This window comes from Protopterus annectens, chromosome 8.part1, assembly GCF_019279795.1.
Source record: "Protopterus annectens isolate FY-2018-M chromosome 8.part1, PAN1.0, whole genome shotgun sequence".
Taxonomy (NCBI): Eukaryota; Metazoa; Chordata; order Ceratodontiformes; family Protopteridae; genus Protopterus; species Protopterus annectens.
Window position 1 is genome coordinate 62,679,316 of NC_056742.1, and position 12,547 is coordinate 62,691,862.

Consider the following 12,547-nt stretch of genomic DNA (forward strand, 5'->3'; position numbering starts at 1 on the left):
TACAAATGTATAACATACACCCTACATTGATCAGTTACATTACACTGACTATGACTATGAAGCAGTGGCAAACCACTTCTCAGCTAAGCTGTGATAAAGGACAAATTATCCCAGAGGTAAAAATTCAAAGACAGGTATTCCAGGGTGACTCTTTGCCACAACTGCTTTTTGTCTTGCCCTTAACCCATTAAGGTGTCTGCTTAATAGATTAGGTCATGGTTACAATTTGGCTCCCAGACAACAACAGATTGTATGGACCTATCATTTTTTGTGGCTGGCTTAAAATCCTATAGTCCATCAGATGAGGGGTTGAAAACATAATTGCAAGTGGTTGAAACTTTTTCAGATGACGTAAGAATGACAACTGGTACTGATTGCAATGTTTAAAGCAGGAAAGTTGCAGTACCAGGAAAATATCAATCTAGGACAGAAATGTGATATAAAGTAACTTGAGCAGTAAGGTGTGTAGAAATATTTGGGAACTAATGAAGGATCAGAAATAAAACTCAAGCAAATATGAATAAAACTCAGGGGATACTTCAGAAAACTAAAACTAATACTGAGAACAGCCTTGACATTTAGGAATAAAATCCAAGTTATAAACCAAATTGTTCTTTCTGTTTTAACTTACAGTTTTGGTGTGATTGATTGGCCCCAAGAGGTACTGGGTCAGTTGGACAGAAAAACAAGAACAATGCTTCACACTTAGGCTTTTCCCGGTTAGGGGTTGCCACAGCGGAACTCCAGTCCGCTAAATGATTGGTAGTTGATTTTTACGTGCTGAGTTACCAGCCCTGACGCACAACCTTCAACAGAGGTACGCCCATTCACGCATGTCTCCACGCAGAAGACACGATAGCTGAGAATCGAACCGGACAGCGTCTTACTGTGAGGCGACACTTATCAAATGATTTATAAAAATCAGTGTGTATACCAAGATTATATATTCCACATTCTGAAGAGGTGTGGGCCTTCTCAAAACTGATTATATCTCTAGATCTGCAATCATGGAACTGCAGACATATCTGTTGACTACACAAGATTCATTCATAGTGAAAGTTGCACAGCATAAGATTACCTCTATGCTTAGTTTAGCAGAAGCATTCAGGTGGCAAGCAAGACTAGAAATCAAACCAGAAGTAGCCAGAAATCAGACAGCAACTGAATGTGCAAAAAAAAACAAAAAAACAAACAAAAGAAACACTATAAGAATGATCAGATGAGAAGGAAAGAAATATGGAAAAGCCATAAATATATTGGCAAGTATAGGGATCTCCTGGAAAAACCTCATGTTCACAATTTGTTGCAGGAATGGTTAGAAAGGTGAGTTGAAACCAAAGGATTTGATGCAGGAATGGTTAGAGAGGTGAGTTGAAACCAAAGGATAAAAGGTTAATAATGGCAGCTCAGGATATAGGAACACACATAAGTTAGTTTACAAAGTCCACTGAACATGCAGGAGAAACAGACAAATGTAGGTTGTGTAAAAAGAACTGGAAACAGTCATGTATCTTGTTGCTGGGTGTGATACACATGGCAGGGGGCCTGTATACTGAAAGTTACAGTAATGTAGCAGAATTGTTGCATTGGGGATTGTGCAAACACTGTAATATAGAAGTAGCTGAGAAGCACTGGAAATGTGAACCACAAAGCATATAGAGAATGAGGAAGTGTACATCACATGGGATGACTAATTAGAAACAATTCAAACAATAGATCCAAGAAAAATAGATGTAGTAGTCAATGAAAAAAAGCCGAATGTTGCACTGATCATTGAAACTGCTACGCCTTGTGATTACAGTGTCTCATGTAAGAGAGACACAAAGTCATAAATATCAGGATATGCAGGCAGAAATGAGAGCAATGTGGAAGAAAGATACCCAGACAGTTCCAATATTTGTATGAGCAATAGGTCTCATAAAAAAATAATTTACAGTTGTATTTAGATATGCTACCAATACATGCACCACTATATGAATTGCAGAAGGAACCAGTTCTGGGCACATTGCATATGCTATGAAGAGTACTTTTGGCTAACACCAAAGAATGAAATAATACTAATTTCATGAACTTTTACCATACCATGACTTAGGAATGGGGTTCATTCCCATCATGGTATTAGAAACCCAAAAGACTTAGAGAAATGACACCAAGGAAAAAATGAGAAAAGTAAATTGAGATAATATTTTTATGAATATTATGCTGCTTACATTGACAAAACTTTGGTGCTTTAAAGACAACTACTTCCTTTTTATACGAAAATAAATCTATTAGGATATCACTTTTACTACAAATGAACTTCTGCAGCTTGAATAGTTCAAGTCTCCTTAACTTCACAAAACTGCTTCATATTTTCAGCTATCCCAATTAATTCCTGCCAATAGAAACCTCATGTTCATTGCAATGGCAATAAAACATGAAGGGAAATAATATTCTGATGTCTTATATCACAAGTGCAGTCACAATGGTATTATAATGAGCTCTACAGGATATTCATTTCTTTAAAATGAGATCCACCTTTTATAGTTTTTCTTTAGTTGTAGTGTTCAAAAATAATATACTTAAATATCACTCTATCTATCTATCTATCTATCTATCTATCTATCTATCTATCTATCTATCTAATCTATCTATCAGTTTATCTGCCCTCAATCAACACTTCATTCACAGTCATGCTTTAATTATTTTCACTAAAGATTTCATGAATGTAACAATACCTTGATTTTTCAGAGTAGGACTACTCTGGAAGTCAAACATTGTTAACAGAAAAAAAGCATATAACCTTTTTTAGAAAATAAATTGCCACATATAACAATATGTTTTAGCAACAGCACCCCACTTTTAAGAATTTAATTGAATATTTTAATCCTGTGGATATTTATTTTATTTTATTTATTTACATTTGTTGACCGGGAGTGTCCGACTAGATATAGATCCATTTTCAGTGGAGGCCTAGAGAGAAAAGCTCCACAGTTAAAATATACAGACAGTAGTTACATTGGATTTACATAGCAATTAACAATTTGATCAACATAGCAATTAACAATTACAAACACAGGTACAGATGAAGAACATAGTACATCAGTAGACAACTATAATCTTTATCATCTGTGGAGTACATTACAGACATTAACAGTTGTTACAATAAGAAGTTCCTGCTGTAGAATAAGTAATTGGGCTTATGAGCATCCGAGCTTGCTATAATCAAGGTAGTTAGTGGGGTGTAAAGAAAGGTAGTGGGTGGATGGGGTGGGTGATATTAGAGAGGGAGTTGCAAGGGCATAGCCAGCATGTTTTTAGGTGCGCTTTTAATAAAGTTTTGAAGTGGGTGCATGATGGCATGGAGATAATTGTGGGTGGGAGGGAGTTCCATAATTTGGCTATGGTGCAAGAGAATAGTGTTTCTCCAGCAGAGTTATTGGCTTTAGTGACCTGTAAGTGATTTTTGTTGCTGGATCTTAGTGGTCTGGTGGTGCGATAGGGTTGGAGTAGATTCTGGAGGGATGGGAATTTTAGTGGATGGTTTGCTAGTTTGTGAGCAAGTGAGAGTTGATACCATTGAAGGAGGTGAGGGAGTTCAAGCCAGCCCAGTTCAGCAAGTGAGAGACAGTGGTGACTATGGTAGGATGCCCCTGTGGCGAATTTGGCAATTTTGTTGTAGCAGGTCTCGAGCTTGTTTAGATCGCATTGCCTTAGGTTGTTATATATTGGAGATGTATAAAGTAGGGTGGAGATAAGGTGAGAATTTGCTACTGAAATCATTGCTGCATTGGTGAGAAGTTGCTTATTTCTGTATAATGCGCCTAGTTTTTTGTGGACTTTTTTTATGGTCATGGATATGTGAATGGCAAATTTTAGTTTATTGTCTATTTCCACACCAGCAATTTGTTGTGTTCTGTTGGATGTATAATGGTGTTGTCTTTTGCTGTGATGTTAAAGTGAGAGTTGTTTGGAGTATGTTTGGTGGGTTGGAAGATGAGTAGTTTAGTTTTGTTTAGGTTGAGTATTAATTGTGCATCGGATAACCAAGTTTCAACAGAGGAAAAGGCTTCTTGTGTGACTTTTTGCAGTTTGGGTAGGGACTGGGCTGAGCAGATGATTGTTGAGTCATCTGTGTATTGTATGTGTGTGCCATGTTTGATGGTAGAGACTAGATTATTGGCAAAAATAGAGAAAAGTAGGGGTCCAAGGATGGATCCTTGGGGAACCCCTATAGAGACAGGAAGTTGGAGAGATATGTCATTCTACCATGCAACAGATTGGTGGAGGTCAGACAGGTAACTCTGAAACCAGTTGGTGACTGATTGAGAGAAGGATAGGTTATTGAGGACAGAGATGAGTTGTTTGTGTGGGACCATGTCAAATGCTTTAGATAGGACTAGGAAAGTAGCAGAGGAGAGATAGCCATTGTTTTTATGCTGAAGGATAGTGTTAGCAAAGGAGAGTAAGGCAGTAGTGGTGCTATGGTTTGGTCAGAAACCATGCTGAGTATTGGAAAGGAGGTTGTTAGTAAGGAGGTAGTCTGAGACCTGAGAGTGAATGCATCTATCTAGTATTTTGGAGAGTGGAGAGAGCATAGTTATGGGGTGGTAATTGGTTAGTTCTGTAGAGGGGCCGCCTTTGTGGAGGGGAATTATATGTGATACTTTCCATAGTGTGGGAATGTAATTTTCTGACAGAGATAGGTTAATCAAGATGAATACTGGGTAGGCTAGAGCATCAGCTGTGATTTGTAGGAATTCACTTGGGAGGTTGTTTGATGCTAATTTGGTGGCCTTAAGTTTAGCTAAGAGATTTTTATGTTGGAGGTAGGAACAGGAGAAAAAGAAAAGACAGTGGGGAGATTACTAGTTGAAGGTGTGGGTTGGAGGGGAGGGGGTTGTGTTATCTAGCTAGTGATAGTATGGTTTGTGTGAAGTGTGTGTTGAATGAGGTAGCAATATTTTCGGAGGAGTGAGGGATGTTAGGAGGATGGGTACCGACTTTACCTGGGTGGAGGATGGAGCTTATGGAAGACCAGAATTGTTTGGGGTTGTGTTGGGAGGAGTCTAGGACAGACTTGTAGTATTGGAATTTGTCCTGTTTTATAAGCTTTTTGACTCTATTGCGTAGTTCTAGGAATTTCTGTCTAATTGAGGGGGTTTTGGTTTTTGTGCCAGTGCTCCCAGGCTTTATCCCTGTTTTTCATTTCTGACTTAGTGGTTTTCTGTAGCCATGGGGAGGGTTGTGCTTTGGTTCTGGAAAGTCTTATGGGGGCATGGTAATTAAGGATGCTCAGGAAGATAGTATTAAAAAATTCAAATGCGTCATCAAGACTGAGGTACTTTAGAGGATGCCAGTTACATTCTTTGAGGGATGAGATGAATGTGAGTGGGTTAAAGTTTAGTTTTTTACGTATTTGACAGTAGATGACAGGTTTAGCTTGGTATAGGTGTTTTATGAGTAGGAATGTTGGGGGCTGATCACTGAGGCTATCTGACAAGCAGCCTGCTATATATGACTGAGGGCTCTTACTGACTAGTATCCAATCCAGGGAAGTGTGCTTGTTGGAGTTTTATTTATCCTTGTTGGCGACTGGACTAGTTGGGTGAAGCCATGAAGGTTTAGATGATGGGTTGGATGGTTGCCAGAAAAGGATTGCCAGTCAATATTGAAATCACCTAAAATTATAGTTTCTTGGGGGAGATGGTAGGTAGATCAGCTGAAGAGGTTTTCTAGTGGAGGGATGTTTTGGCCAGGTGGGAAGTAACATCCGATTATGTTGATGGTTTTATTTTGGTATATTTTGAGGTTGTTATATATTATTTCTTCATTGCCTATTTGTGGAGCGGATGATTCTGAGATCTGGATGTGTAGATGCTGTTTAAATATTATAGCTATACCACCACCTTTCTTGTTTAGCTGGTCTACTCTTAGTAGGCCATAACCGGTAGGGAGAATTTGCTCACTGGTAATGTGAGGTTTTAGTCAGGTTTCTGTCAGGATAACTATATCTGGGGAGTACAAGTCTATGGTGGCATGGAGTTCATGGACTTTGTTGGATATACTTCTAATATTTTGGCTTAGTAGAAGGAAGACACTTGGCTTTCGATTGGCTGTGATTTGGGAGAAGTTTTGTTTTCTAGTCTGAGTGTGAGGAGTGAGGTTAGAGATGGTGGGGCCAGGGATGGCGTGGATGTCTCCACTTAGGGCTAGATTTGATATGCATGAGGTTATTAGTTTTCTCAGTTTTTGAATGTGTTTGTTTATTAGGGAAGCTTTATGATTGTGCTCTGTGGGTAATAGGTGTGGTGGGAGGGTTACTATGTTAAGTTGTAGGGATGCTTTTTGTTTGAGTAATATAGTTGATAGAATATGTGGGGGGGTGCATAGGGATGGTTCTTGAGTTAGTGGGAGGGGAGCTAAGTGAGGGTGAGACATGAGTGGTGGTGTGAGTAGTAGTAAAGTGGTAGTGGTTGAGTGGGGGAATAATGGAGTTTTGGTAGGATGTAAGATATGCAAGGAGAGAGCATGCACTGAGCATAGGTATGGTATGCTTATACATGTTAGCTGAGGAGGAGTGATAGTAGTGGGAAGATGGAGGAGGTACAATATATACAATATATACAATAAGAATTTAATAAACTCATTATTCTTGATGATTGTTATGTTTTGAATTCTGCATAGTACAAATGTTTTCTATTTTTTTTCTTTTAAACTGTTTCTTTAGTTGTGAATTACTCTAAGCTGTGTTATCACTATCTGATATATTTTAAATGCTACATCTCAAAAATAAAAAAAAAAAAAGAAAATTGTTCAGCACATTTACTTCATGAATAGTATAATGACCTGTTTTCCCTAGAATTTTGCTTGAAATCGTCTACTTCAGAGGTATATTCTTATATAAGTAGAGTTAAGAGAACTTCTAGTAAACCTATATATCCATCAACCCCTTTGTCATATCAATTGGCTCAGAATATGCAACTATATACATGGTTGCACTATGTGCTATCAAATGTTTTCTGGCTGACTTATGGAATGCTGTCTAAAAACAGTGAATCACAAATAACTGACCATGATAGAGTAAGAAAAATACTCATGCCTTCCTGCAGGATGCATTTTAAGAAGAAGAGACTGTGCCAGAAAAAGTTCAAGAGACAAAAACTTATGCACAAACTGTAGGAGAAGGAGCAAAGAAGAAAGAAGAAATAAAAGAAACAAAAAAGAAGTATACAGGACATGTGAGCTGTAAAAAAGAAGAATGTTTGTACAGGTATAAGGTTTGGGACTCTGTCATAGCAACTCTGGGTTTCAAAGCAAAAGAGATAAGACCATTCATTTTAATTACTAAAGAGACTTTTTGTGACTTGATATTTGAGATTGGGCAGGCCATGGAACATTTTTAGGTGCATATGAACAAAAGAAAAATAATTATCCACGGGCAAGCTTTTTACAGACAAACAAAAAAAGCATAACAATCCAGTTTAGAACTGAAGTTGAAGCAAAAAAACTGAAAGAACATTTGTTAATTATATGTAAAGAAGTAATGGATACTATAAAAGTATATGATGAAAGAGGACTATGGACTGGGGGATGAGAATGTGGAGTAATACTGAAAATGGAAATTGATAAAGTTATGTACGTACCTGGTATTATTAATGTTCATGGTAGTAGGAGTTTTGTGAAATACATGGGTCAATCAAAAACTTATTTTTGTGGAGAAATGATCATTTAATCAATGAATGTGAGAAAAAATATGTTATTTATGTGGTAAAGCAGGGCATAATGCAAAACATGTGGTTTAAAGTGTAAAACGTGGCAATACTGGTCATTCATGGCTAGAATGTGAAATGAATGCGCAAGAAAATGAAAATAAAAATGAATATGAAGTTATACAGTATAAAGAGATAGTAGAATGTGTTATACATGAAAATGTACAAAAAGATGTAACTGATAAAGAGGTTATATATGAAATTAAAGAAAATAATAAGGAAAAAGAAACAGAGGAGACAAGTGAGAAGAAGTGGATTGGTGCACAGCAAGAAATAAAAAGAATTCCATAGGGAAAAGAGTTAAAGAAAGGAAAAGAAAATTCAAAAACATTATGCTTAGAGAAAATAAGAAAGGAAAGGGATAAACATTTTATTATAGTAACTGTTCTTAAAAGCTGAAAATAGTAGCTTTAAATGTGAATCGTATGAAAAATCTTAAAAGGAGAATAGGTATATTACAATGGTGTGCTGCAATAGATGCACACATTATTGTTTTAGAAGATATCAGACTATTAACACAGGAAGGAAGAACGCAAATTGAAAACATTTGGAATGGTGTAGTAGTTTGGAACATGAGGAAAGAAACATGCTTGGGCATATGTATATTATGTCAAGAAAGCATTAAAATATTAGATGTAACCATAGTGGAACCAGGCCAAACTACAGTAACGGATGTGAGATGGAAAAAAATATGTGTATAAAATTACAGCTTTATTTGCATATATAACAAAAAAAAAGAGAGAGAAATGTTTAAAAACATTCTTGAATATGTTTGTGTAAATATGGACATTATAGTGGTGGGTGATTTTAATTGTAATTTAAGGAAAAATAAGAGCAATCATGATGTTAAAATGGCTAAAGAAATAATGAGAAGTGGAAAGTTAAGTGTATGGGCGAATAACCACTGGACCTATAAAAGAAATGAAATTAGGACAGAAATTGATTATTTTTTAATATCTAATAGTTTAAAAGTTATAGAAAAAGGAATTAAGTATGCTGAATTTTCAGATCATGTGGCAACATGGGTTAAAGTACAGGAAAATGAAGACTACAGTATATAAGAATAGGAAAAGGAATAAAGAGAATTAATAAAGATGAATTAGATTTAGAAGAGAAAAAAGAACTTGTGGAATTATGGGAAAATCATATGACTATGACAGAGTTTTATGAAAATTGGACTATTTTGTGGCTTAATTTTAAAGAAAAAATATAAAAATGACTTTTAGAATGCATAAAGAAGAAAAGAAAATAGAGATATAAGATATTAAGTCAAGAAACATTTAGACACTTATTAGAAAAGAAAAATTACTTTTATGTAAAAGAAAGAGAAATATATGAAATTAATCAAATTAAAATTAGCAATTTGTTATATAAGCAAAAAATATTGTTTACAAGGAAAGAAAGAAGAGGTAGCACCACATTTGAGCAAAATAATAAAAGAAGGAAAAATAATAAGAGATTTAAAAAATAAGGTAAGCAAATATGGTAGCAAAAGGAATATATGAAATAATTAAAGAATATGCATTGGAATTATTTGTTAAGAGAGAAGGAAACATAGAACACATTTGTAAAGGTGAAAAATTAAATAAGGAAGATAATGAGTATTTAGGACAAAAAACTAACCATGAAAGAATTGAATGAAATTCTAAAAGCTATTAACATGAATTCTGCAACAGGACTGGGTGGAATTGAATATGGTATATATAAAGAAATGAAAGAGTGGCAAACAATAATTTTTATAGAAGTTATGAATGAATGATTAGAAACTGCAATTAATGAGAAAGAGATATGTACAGGAGTTATAACATTTATATTTAAAATAGGAAATAAAGAGGAAATAAACAATTGGAGACCTATCACACTGAATAATACAGATCATACATTTTTTTATGAGAATAACAACAAAAAAGTTACAGAAAAAAATGGATAGAATATATGACCAAAATGTATTTGGAAGAAAAGGAAAAGAAAGTCAAGAGTTATTATGGATAACAAGAGAAATAATTGATGATATCATAAATATAAATGTAGAAGTGAAGGTTATGATAGGAGATATAAGTTAAGCTTATGATAATATTCAATATAAATAATTATGAGGAATGCTGCAGGCATATCATGTAAGCAAAAAATATTACAAATAATAAAATCTGTTTATGAAAGGAACTATGTAAAACTAAATGCAAATGGCTAGATTGCGGAAGAAATAAAAATAGAATGTGGAATAAAGCAGGGTTGCCAGCTAGTAGTGTAATTTTCTCATTAGTTATGAATGTAATTGTGAAGGAAATTAATAAAATGTCAAGTAGTGGTGGATACAAAATGGTGAAAGAAGTACAATTGCCAATAATGTATAATTATGTGGATGATACTGTATTAATTGCTAAAAATAAAGTATGGATGGAAAAAGCAAATGAAAAATTAAGTATAAATTTAAAATAAATGGTTTAAGTATAAATAAGGAGAAAAGTAACGGATTTGGTTTTGAAGGTATGATAGGAGGTGTTCAGTTCAGTGAAAATATATAAATATATTAGGAATAACATTTGGAAGGAATGATTACAGACAATGGGATAATGTACTCAAAGAAGTAAAGGATATGACTAATGTTTGGAAATTTTCATATAGAAAAAAGCACACTTGTTGAACACCATGGTAATAGGACAAATTGCTTATGTTGCTAACGTTTATATGATTCCTATTAAGTACAAAAAAGACTTAATGATGATTATATTTTCTTTTATATGGGGCTCTAGACTGAATTAAGTCAAAAGAGTGACTCTGTATATGAAAGAAGAGCAAGGAGGTTTGGGTTTAATAAGCCCAATAGTACATGCAGCATCTTTAACTTTATATAATGTATTAAAAGGAATTATGAAGGAAAACAAAAAACTTGATAGAAATGACACTATATTATAAATACAAAGAACTGTGGAAAGGAATGGAAGTTAAAAATGAAGTAAAAGCATTGTGAATGAAGAAATGAAAGAGTACCAAAACAAAATTGTGTTAGGGAAAATAAAAAAGAATATATGTGAGAAAAATAGAAAGGAATAGTACTTTAGTATTATGAAAGCATTTTGTTGTATTGATTCATGGAAAGATTTACAAATAGATAAGAAAAAAGCCATAATGATGAGATATAATAACTATAAAAATATTAAAGAATGTAATGATTTTTATGGAGATTGTCTATTAGAAAATTGACAGTTAATTCAAATACACCATACAAAAAAGCAATATAGAACATGTAATAAATGTGGAGAGTTTGAGACTACTGAGCATGTGTTTTTGAAATGTGAAAGAGTTAATTTGTGGAAAGAAATATGTAAAGATAATAGGGTGAAAAGTTTGTTAAAATATGAACAAATAAATATGGACATAATAGAAATTGGTTATTATGGTGCATGTAAACAGGAAGAATTGAAGAAAATGGACAGAGTAACATTTTATGCTTCATGGACTATATGGAATGAGAGACTAAATGAAATTAAAAACAATAGAAAATGGACTTTGACAAAGATTTTGGAAAAAAATGTTTTGGTTGTGGGGGGATGCTTAAAGTGTAATTTATAATGTATGGAGATTTGGAAATAGATGTAAATAATGTAAATATGTAAATAATATGCATTGTATATATCAATAAAAAACCCACTCTTGGTAGTAGGGGAAGAGTTTGTGTGTGACACAACTCACTTCTTGTTTCCCATCCAGACACAGAGTTGACCCAGAGAAAAAGGGAGAAAACATGGAAGCTGTAAGCCAAAGTGAAATGATGATGAAAAGTACTGAAAATTATGGATAAATGGTAGAATTGCTACCAGAAATGTTCTCAAATGATTTGGGAGCAGACAAAGCATTGTTTCCACATGGAGAAGAGGTCAAGAAGGATTTGGAGGTGAATGCAGAGCTGGAAATGGATTCAGAGCAAAATTTCAAGAAAAATCTGTTTGAATCAGAAACTGTGGAAAAATGCATTATTTCATCCCTCCAGCTGGGAGGGTTGCAAGATGTTTATCTGGAGGAAATGATAAACCAAAGTGAGCCAGAATGTGTAATTGCAGTATCCCAGAGTGAGATTATAGAAAGAATACAAAAAGAAAACATGCCAGAGAAGGTTCCAGAGAAAAGGTTTTATGCATGAAACAGTGGAAGAAGTGACCAAAGAGGATATGAGAATAAAAGAAACAAATAAGAATTTTGGTTTTTGGGCAAGCAGTAAAAAAGGAGAAAGTCTGGGCAGATATGAGGCATGGGACAATGTTATAGTACCATTGGGTGTTAAAGTGGAGGAGGTAAGTGTTTTCATTTTAATTAAAAAAGAAACATTTTATGACTTGACATTTGAAACTGATCAGTCTATGGAAATGTTTGGGGTGTTTTATAAAAAAAAGAAAACAGACTTTCCATGGTCAGAATATATCGTGCAACCTTTTTTTATGCAAACATAAAACAGGGTTTTGATTCAATTGAGAACTGAAGTGGAAGCAAAAGAACTGAAAGAATATATGCTGACAATGTGTAAAGAAGTGATGGACACTACTAAAATATATGATGAAAGAGGCTATGGACTGGGAGATGGGGATGTGGAGTAATTTTAAAAATGGAAAATGACAATTTATTTATTTTACATTTGTTTACTGGGATGGTCCGACTGGGACAGTGCTCATTTTCAATGGAGGCCCATGGAAAAAAGCTCCAGCCTAAGCTTACATACAAAATTGTCATATCAAGTAATAGAAATTATAGACAAAAAAATGAGTGTTAAAACATTTACAGGATAAAAAAGTAAAAACAAA